The sequence below is a fragment of the Ptychodera flava genome, chromosome 3 (genome assembly GCF_041260155.1).
Source record: "Ptychodera flava strain L36383 chromosome 3, AS_Pfla_20210202, whole genome shotgun sequence".
Classification (NCBI taxonomy): domain Eukaryota; kingdom Metazoa; phylum Hemichordata; class Enteropneusta; family Ptychoderidae; genus Ptychodera; species Ptychodera flava.
Window position 1 is genome coordinate 772,402 of NC_091930.1, and position 8,396 is coordinate 780,797.

The window sequence follows — 8,396 nt, forward strand, 5'->3', positions numbered from 1 at the left end:
ATGCATTGAATTGGCATAAGTCAGTTTTTATATACTCGAAACTAATAAGCACTAGTTTGCCCTAGCGGAGCTTTCGGTTATTATTGAGGGGTTAGAATTGGAAGATTACGCGTATTCCGTCACGAAAAATTTAAATCCTACAACACGATTGGAACTAATTTGGGATAATTGAATATCGATATTTTTCGAATTTCTCAAAAATGTTAGGTGCTGTATACCTGAATGTTGCAATATTACAAACTACTCATTAAAACAATAAGTTTATAACCTAACTTGTGTAGCATCATACATATTACTACATCTATGCAGATACTGTTCGTGAAGCAACCACAGCAAATCAGGCGACAGAGTGTAAAAAACCTACCAGAGAAATACAATTGCAAGAAGATGACGAAGGTAAGTGATTTGTTTACTCATCAGAAATCATAATAGCAAGCCCGCTTTAATAATTAATACCATGTTTTGAGTATATTACATTGCATCTATGTAATTGTGTATTTATTTATTAAGGTACACTTCGTAAAGCAGAGAGACCGATGGAGGGAACAGAATCTGACAAGCTTCCAATAGAATGGCAATTGCAAGAACATGAAGTAGATAGGTTTAATGTTTAAGTATCACCCCTGTCAACCATGCATTTTCACAACAAGTTGTAGTTTTTGACGTAATGAAATTGGCAAGTAGATATTTCTGTATTTTTGATTTGTCGTCTTTTACTATTAATTGCAGTTGAACATCATGAACCGGCTTCTGGAGATCATGAGACAGAGTCAGTCACTTTCTCGCAAACAATGAAATTTCAACAATGTCACAAAGGTAGCGTACTCATTTAAACACAAGGTTGCATTTTAATGACAATGGTTGCTATCCTATAGTGTGAATCAAATCATTTATCTTCTGAAATGATATTTTAATTACTTGAATAATTTTCATTGTGGACGCGATACACCAAGCGCAGGGTATATTTCTCAAACATAGGATTTTTGCAAATATTGAATGAAATTTGTTAACCAATGATTAAAATATTGGTTGGGTTAACCTTTTAGCTTGTCAAGTAGTTGTAAGCTGCTTGACAATTGCTTTTAATTTATGCAAATATATGTAAATAACCCGATTTCCTGGCTCCTCTTTTGTCCGAATTTTAAGATTTCCAAAGAATTTAACTCCACTGTGGCTGGGTCTAAATTTCTGCAATTTTTAAATTATGTCCTTGAAATACTATATAACAATCAGATGATTTAGTTTGGCAATAAAGTTTTTACATTTTGAATAAGAGACATTTTAATTTTGCGAATCATGTTTTTATCACTTTTTTGAGTGTCAGTCTTTCAATCCATGCCATTTTAGAATGAAAATAGATAATGCAAAATAAAATAGTCATTTTTTCTACATATACTCTCTTTCAAGTGAAATATTACATAAAGAAAATAGTGTCAAGTTTTTGACTTAAATTAATATTTATCATTAATACCAAAATTGAGGTTTTTCGCCGCAAATATAAACGACCGTCTTCCTTTGAGTAAACTATTGCTACCATACTAATCCTTAGATTGTCTCCTTTTTAAAAATTATAGTATATGGCGTTTCTTTGTCATCTTAGATGAGAACCATTGAAAAAAACTGCGTTGGCAACGTGCAGCTTTTCCTTGAATAATTAAATTCTTTGTTTTAATTATTGAATAACACCTGAATAATATCTCTTTTTCAACGATGCATTTTCAGAAAAAGTTGTAGTTTTTGACGTAATGATATTGACAATAAGACTTTTATTGTTTTTAATTTATCCTTTTTTTATTATTGCAGTAGCACTTCTTGAAGTGACTTCCGGCGACCGTGAGAACGAGTTAGTCACATTCCTACAAAATCTGAAATTCAACAATACGACAAAGGTAGCGTAATAATGTTTTCAACACAACGGTACATTTTAAAGATAAAAGACGACATTTTGTTGTGTCGATCAAAAACATTTATCCATGGAAATGATATTTAACATATTTAAATAAGCTTAATCTTCATTAATAAATCGGTTTATTTATTTATTATTTATTTATTATTTATTTATTTATTATTTATTTATTTAATTTATTTATTTATTTATTTATTTATTATTTATTTATTTAGTACATATTGAATACAGAACACCGAGTGAAACAAATACTCCAAAGAAAATAAAATTGCTCGAACTTGAAAATGGTAGCTTAAAGTTTTTATTTGTAGACTGTGATATTTTTTAGGACAATGTATTTCCATGTGAAAGAAGAGATTGACCTAGACGTTTTAGGAAACTTTTCGTAAGGCATCGTAAAACAGTTATACTATTTACTTTCGAAATCAAGAATCAAATCGATACTATTTACCTACGTGTAAAACTCAAAATTGCTGCCATCTCCGTGTTTATTCTCTGGCAAATTAAAAATGCAATTTTAGATTTTCACAATGCCGCTGAAATCATTTCCTCCATGAGTTTCAAATTCAGCTCAAATTAATTGTAGACCTAAATTACTATAAATGTTTTTTTTACCCATGTACATTTCCCTTAGGGAAAATTGTATGTTCAGTTATGTCTTGAGATATATTATCTTCACACTGTTCATTTATTTAGATAATGTCCGAGAAGCAGACAGACCGACCGAAGAGACAGAGTCTGCCGACCCATCTCGTGAAAAGACATCGCGAATTCCTGACGGAAGTAAGTTCCGATAAATCATTTCTCCATGCAATGCCGATATCGTTTAATTAGTGGAGAGATAACTTATTTGCTTATGTGTTTATTCAGGCACACTTGAACAAACGGATACAGATAAAATAGTTTAATACTTGATAAAAAGTGAATTTTCCAAATGTGGCAAAACCGTATCTTATTTTTATTTTCTCTTGGATTTGTCTATATTTGATTAAAGGTCAAAAACTGAAGAAGTCTGCAGGATGAGGCCCTCCCCAAGGAATGGTTTGTAAAATTTACCCTCCCATGTTCCTCCAGCCCAAACCCTCATAATAACTAAAAGCCTAAAAAGTGAGTTTTGTATGATATAATAAACATTGCTTTTCCGTGTGTTGAACATATGCAGATGTCATCATTAAACTGAAGATGCAAGTGAGTGAGTGGTTCCGAGAGAGGAAGAACAGTTGAGGAAGTCGAGAGAGATTTCTACCAAAGTGACGAGGTCAAGGAAAACTCTAAAAATGTCGCTAGAATGCTTGATAATCTACATAAGGACATTACTTTGCAGGGCATACGTTACGAAAGTATTTCCTATTTAATGGCATGTCAGTCATTAGATGCGCTGGAGTACCTGATGGCAAATACGAGAATGGGAAACTGCAGGATATGATGGAAGAAGCATTCCTCTCTGATGAACTCCTTGATAAAATTGGAGCATTCTATTTAGCAATTGACACAACCATTGACTATGAAGAGTATTTACAGTGTAGAAAAGAACTGGTTCGGAAGTATGGTAAATATAAACTTTACTGATGTTTTGTGCATCATCTTAGATGAATACTGTAATTGCGATGAGTGTCATTTGCTGGGAATATGATTATAAAATGCTAGGCTGATTTTTTTTACCTAAACTGTGCCGTAACAAGTATGTGAAATGTGATTTTATTGAACCTTAATGTTAATGTTGGATCTATTCAATGACTTCATGAATTTAAGGGCATTGCACTCTACTCTTCCAAATTGCAAACACGGAAAAACAAAATAGGCGATATACAAATGGTAGAAGAAGCATTTGGATAATTAGTATAGAATCACCGTTACTGCATAAATTTTCATAAATGCCCCTGAATTTCCGAATCGTGAAGCCATTCGGGAATTCAAAATCTAGTATACTTACATTGACTTCGACAGTCGTTGGCTTATTGTGCCTTACACTAACAAGAGACTCACGGTGACTGTACTCAGTATTACACCACCAAAAGCCTTAAAATGCCCCACACCTGCACACTTACCTGTCAAACAAAAGCCCGTACTGTTTCATTCTGATTGTTTTCAAACATGCCAGTGCTCCGACTAATATGAAAACACTTATTCAGCATAAGTGTTCCTAATTCCATCCATGCCTTAAAAGAAACGCTTCGTCATCTACATTGTCACATGAATATTCCCATCTTCCTAGAAAATACATCTATTTTCTGTGTTATGGATCAATCAAAGCACAAAATATTCTCGCACGCTATGAACACGTTGGGCATCTATGGCATTCTAAAACACACCAACAAAGAAGTCCAGTCTTTCGGAAAATTGACTTTCTGACATTCTACACATTACCGTCTTACAGCCGTAGTCCGGTATTAATAATAAGAATGTGCCTGTTTATGCTCCTTAACTTGCATTACTAACATCAATACATAAGCCAATATATCGCATAAAAGTTTTTCGGAAACTTTTAAATATTGTTTTTCACCAAATATAATCTGTATGTGGTGATTAAAGTATTTGAACACAAAAAGTCCATTAAGGGCGAGTGAATTTGACATATAAACGAGTTTTCATTGCTTCTGACTGTTTGAGGTGATATAATAGTCTGCCAACTAAGGTTTTGTCTTTATGTAAATAGCTCCACCATCATGAGCATTACCTGCATATAGTTCAAAATCATCAGCAGTCACATCTAGTCACCTCCAATTATTGTGCAAGGCGTAAAGACTTTTTCATTCATAAATTATTTGCTGATGTTCAAGATATTTTTCAGTCTTTATTAAATTTCCCTAAGGCTTGTTCATGCTATTCTCTTTCTTGAATAACTTCTTCACCTTGACCTGATGATATTTGGTCAAGAATTGAAGTTTCTGTATATGCTGTTAGGTTGAGTATTGCTAATTAATCTGTTATACCAACTGCTGCTCACATTGCTACCTATGCATTAGGTTCTTTCAGAATGATATTTCCTGCTTAAGAAATGTTTTGTTGCAACAGTTTTAGTAACTGCCCCTGCTACTTTAAACTCCTATTTGGATGCGATTTTCCTGGGTTGTCAATCACTATCTTGGGTATCTAAAGTCATAGAATGGGCAATAGTCAATCCCGCCAATGTTGATCCATTATACATCGTATTTACATCAATCTGAGTGATTACCTTATTTATCAAGGGGAAAAGCAACGATTAACAGATAAATTATTCGATATTAGAAGTTGCATGCTCCGGTAAGGTTCCTGATGTACCGGTAGTCTCTGACGAAATTTCACATACTGACTGAGGTCACAGCCTGAGGGCAAACCTGTCCTTTGGCATTTGGTAATATAGACCAATATGGGTTAGGCTGACACATGTGATACCAATAATAAAATACCAATTATGTACCATCTCTGCTGTGTCGTCCCTGATGGTACTGGCATTGTCAGAGGGGTCACTTTCATACTCGAGTAATGGTATCTTGTTGTAACGCCTACTTGATATGGTCCGTTTGCTGTGACGGCATTTGAGTTATAGTGTGTGTAATTGTGATATATATTTTTGGGTAATAATTGAGCTATCAAGAATTTTTCTCTGATCCTGGTTGCGAGCTGCAGTAATTTGTTCACTGCCTTTATCAACGTGACCAACATATATGTTACACTTGTCCTCATCAACGTTTATGATCAAAATACTAGTTACAGTCTGGTTTGCCATTTTACTGATACCATTAAATGACCGGTTGTACTCACTCTCAGTTCGTACTTTTATATTTTTAAACCAGTCAGCTACATTTCATTCTCTATAGGAGGGCACTTATTTGAGTGTTGTATGTTTCTAACATGAGTTCACTCACTTCATTGTCAACTTTCAGGGCTAAACTAAAACTTACTAGATATTTTATGTTTCAAGCTCGGGGCCTGGCTTATACCAACATAAATTGAAACTGCAAAACCATTTACCAATGGTTATCCGTCTCTGCAACAGATTTTTGTGTCTACTATTGTTGCAAGTGGTGCGATTTTCATGTGTAAAAATGTTCGAGAAACGTGAGCTTGAGGCTTTGCATATGAAGGAGCCACTCGTACAAGTTATACTTCCTGTGAGTGCTGCCATAGTACAATACATAGGGAATGTCTGGAACTACAGCAGCTGGTATCATTCCGTCCAGCCACTCGCGGTGACATCATTGAACCCATCAGCTAGACGTAGTACAGGTTTTTATTTGCCAGGTCGGCACGTTAGCTGTGTTTGTTTCAGTGTCTTACTCAGTGCATGTCCCTGGGTGGCTTTTGTTAGGTACAGGCACTGTAAGTAGATAACAGCTATCCAAGACAATGTCACGATGCTGTAGTATTGTTTATTCCAGGATTTTTTGAAACTAGGAAAGGTCTGAATAATTTATGACAGTTTATGCTGTTATGGTGATTCTTTACTACTTGTTATTGTTCAATCATCATACATACTACTGAAAAATGGATATTTAGTTTGGGGTATGTGTTAACAAGCAATTTCTTACGTATGTCTCCTTTCTCTGTTTATGTATACCTACCTTTTCCATTTTCAGTGACTGTATTTATTTAAATTATGTTACTGTGTTTGAGGCATAAAATACCCTTTTTTTTGAATATACAGGACTACCTTCCAAGGATAACAACTTAGAAAAAGATACAAACATGGCTCCATCAAAGGAACTACCACAGACAACAAATACACAGCGAAGAGGAAATAAAGCGAGAGACCTACTAAAAGCATTTAAAAATGAGGATAGTGAGGTGAAAGAGAGCCAGATAATTGTGCTTGACGAGCTTTTGCGCGAAAAGGAGAAGATACGACATAGGGAACTCGAACATCTAAAACAGAAATCTGAGCAAGGTATGTTATTAAAAGCTAGTGAACATGTATGTATGTATGTATGTATGTATGTATGTATGTATGTATGTATGTATGTATGATGTATGTATGTATGTATGTATGTATGTATGTATGTATGTATGTATGTATGTATGTATGTATGTATGTATGTATGTATGTATGTATGTATGTATGTATGTATGTATGTATGTATGTATGTATGTATGTATGTATGTATGTATGTATGTATGTATGTATGTATGTATGTATGTATGTATGTATGTATGTATGTATGTATGTATGTATGTATGTATGTATGTATGTATGTATGTATGTATGTATGTATGTATGTATGTATGTATGTATGTATGTATGTATGTATGTATGTATGTATGTATGTATGTATGTATGTATGTTATGTATGTATGTATTGTCACGTAGCGTGGTTGTGATGTACTGGCAGGGAAGAGTATAAGAGACGGCCACAGTACACAGGAATACTCTATAAAGTCGTAGTACTTTATTCAGCTGAGTAACTCTAGTTACACGGTAAACTTCTATGACCTACACTAGTCGTCAGGGTCACGGTTGAACGTCGTCTCGGGGCGTCGTCGGTAAAGTGCTTCTAACAAGTCAAAATGCACAGTTTATATTGGCTTTCAGAAACTGCAAAGTCATGGGTCTATAATTAACTAAAAACAATCGGGTCTCAGGATCTGCAAACTCATGCGTCTATAATTAACTACGAACAATCGGCAAAGTCAAATCGCTGTTGGTTAAGTACAATGTCAAACAGGGGTAAAGGTCATCCAGGCATTGATGATAACTTCAGGAGTTGAAACAATAAAAGGTCAACGATCTCCCTTGCAGGGTTACTGTCGGTCATTACAGTCAAATTCAAAAGGTTAAATTCTAAGCATATGTATGGCTATGTTACACCTCCCAACCAAGATCGAAAAGCATCCTCGCTCGATCTACAAATCAAATAAAATCAACTTAAAATCAAATCATATATCATAATAAAAGTTTTTATGGAAAACGATGCAAAGTTCTAAGTTCACTAGTCTAGAGTTCGTTATGTCCGAGATTCATAATTAGTAATCAGTCCTTTGTCCAGTATATTGTTAGGCGGTTCCCACGTGTCATCTTTAGGGCGGTAACCTTTCCATCTGACACAATAGCGGGTTTCATGACGACCGTCCGAATTAGTTACAGTTCGGTGATCGACAATTCTTAAGGCCTGATACACATCATCAGTTTCGTTGTCATCGCCATTATCCTGGTAGTATCAAGTATGGGATTCTCATTAACATTATCGCGTTCAATAATGTCATTAGTGTCTGTTACAGTGTCATTATTTTCCGTAGGGTCAATTACAGAGTCAGTATCGGTATTTCCATTGTCAAAGTCCGGCAATTCATGTGGTCTATTGTTAGGGTCCGTATATGGTTTCATTCGATTCACATGCACAACTTGTTGCTTGCGTCGCGGATCACACGTGGCGAGGCGATAGTTCACAGGTGTTACTTTTTCCACAACACGATAAGGACCATGCCATGGGTGAAGTAACTTCGGTGATAATCCTCGTTTCCTAACAGGTGTATACAACCATATTTTATCTCCAATGTCATAGTTAATGTCCTT

At 34.9% G+C, this 8,396-nt stretch overlaps 1 long non-coding RNA gene across 1 annotated transcript; it reads left to right on the forward strand.

The window, feature by feature from the left end:
- Positions 1–2,600: 2,600 nt before the first annotated feature.
- On the forward strand, positions 2,601–6,773 carry LOC139129401 (uncharacterized). The gene is made up of 3 exons (XR_011551559.1): positions 2,601–2,689; positions 3,069–3,455; positions 6,534–6,773. It is a non-coding gene; the product is annotated as an uncharacterized lncRNA (long non-coding RNA).
- The last annotated feature ends 1,623 nt before the right edge of the window (positions 6,774–8,396 follow it).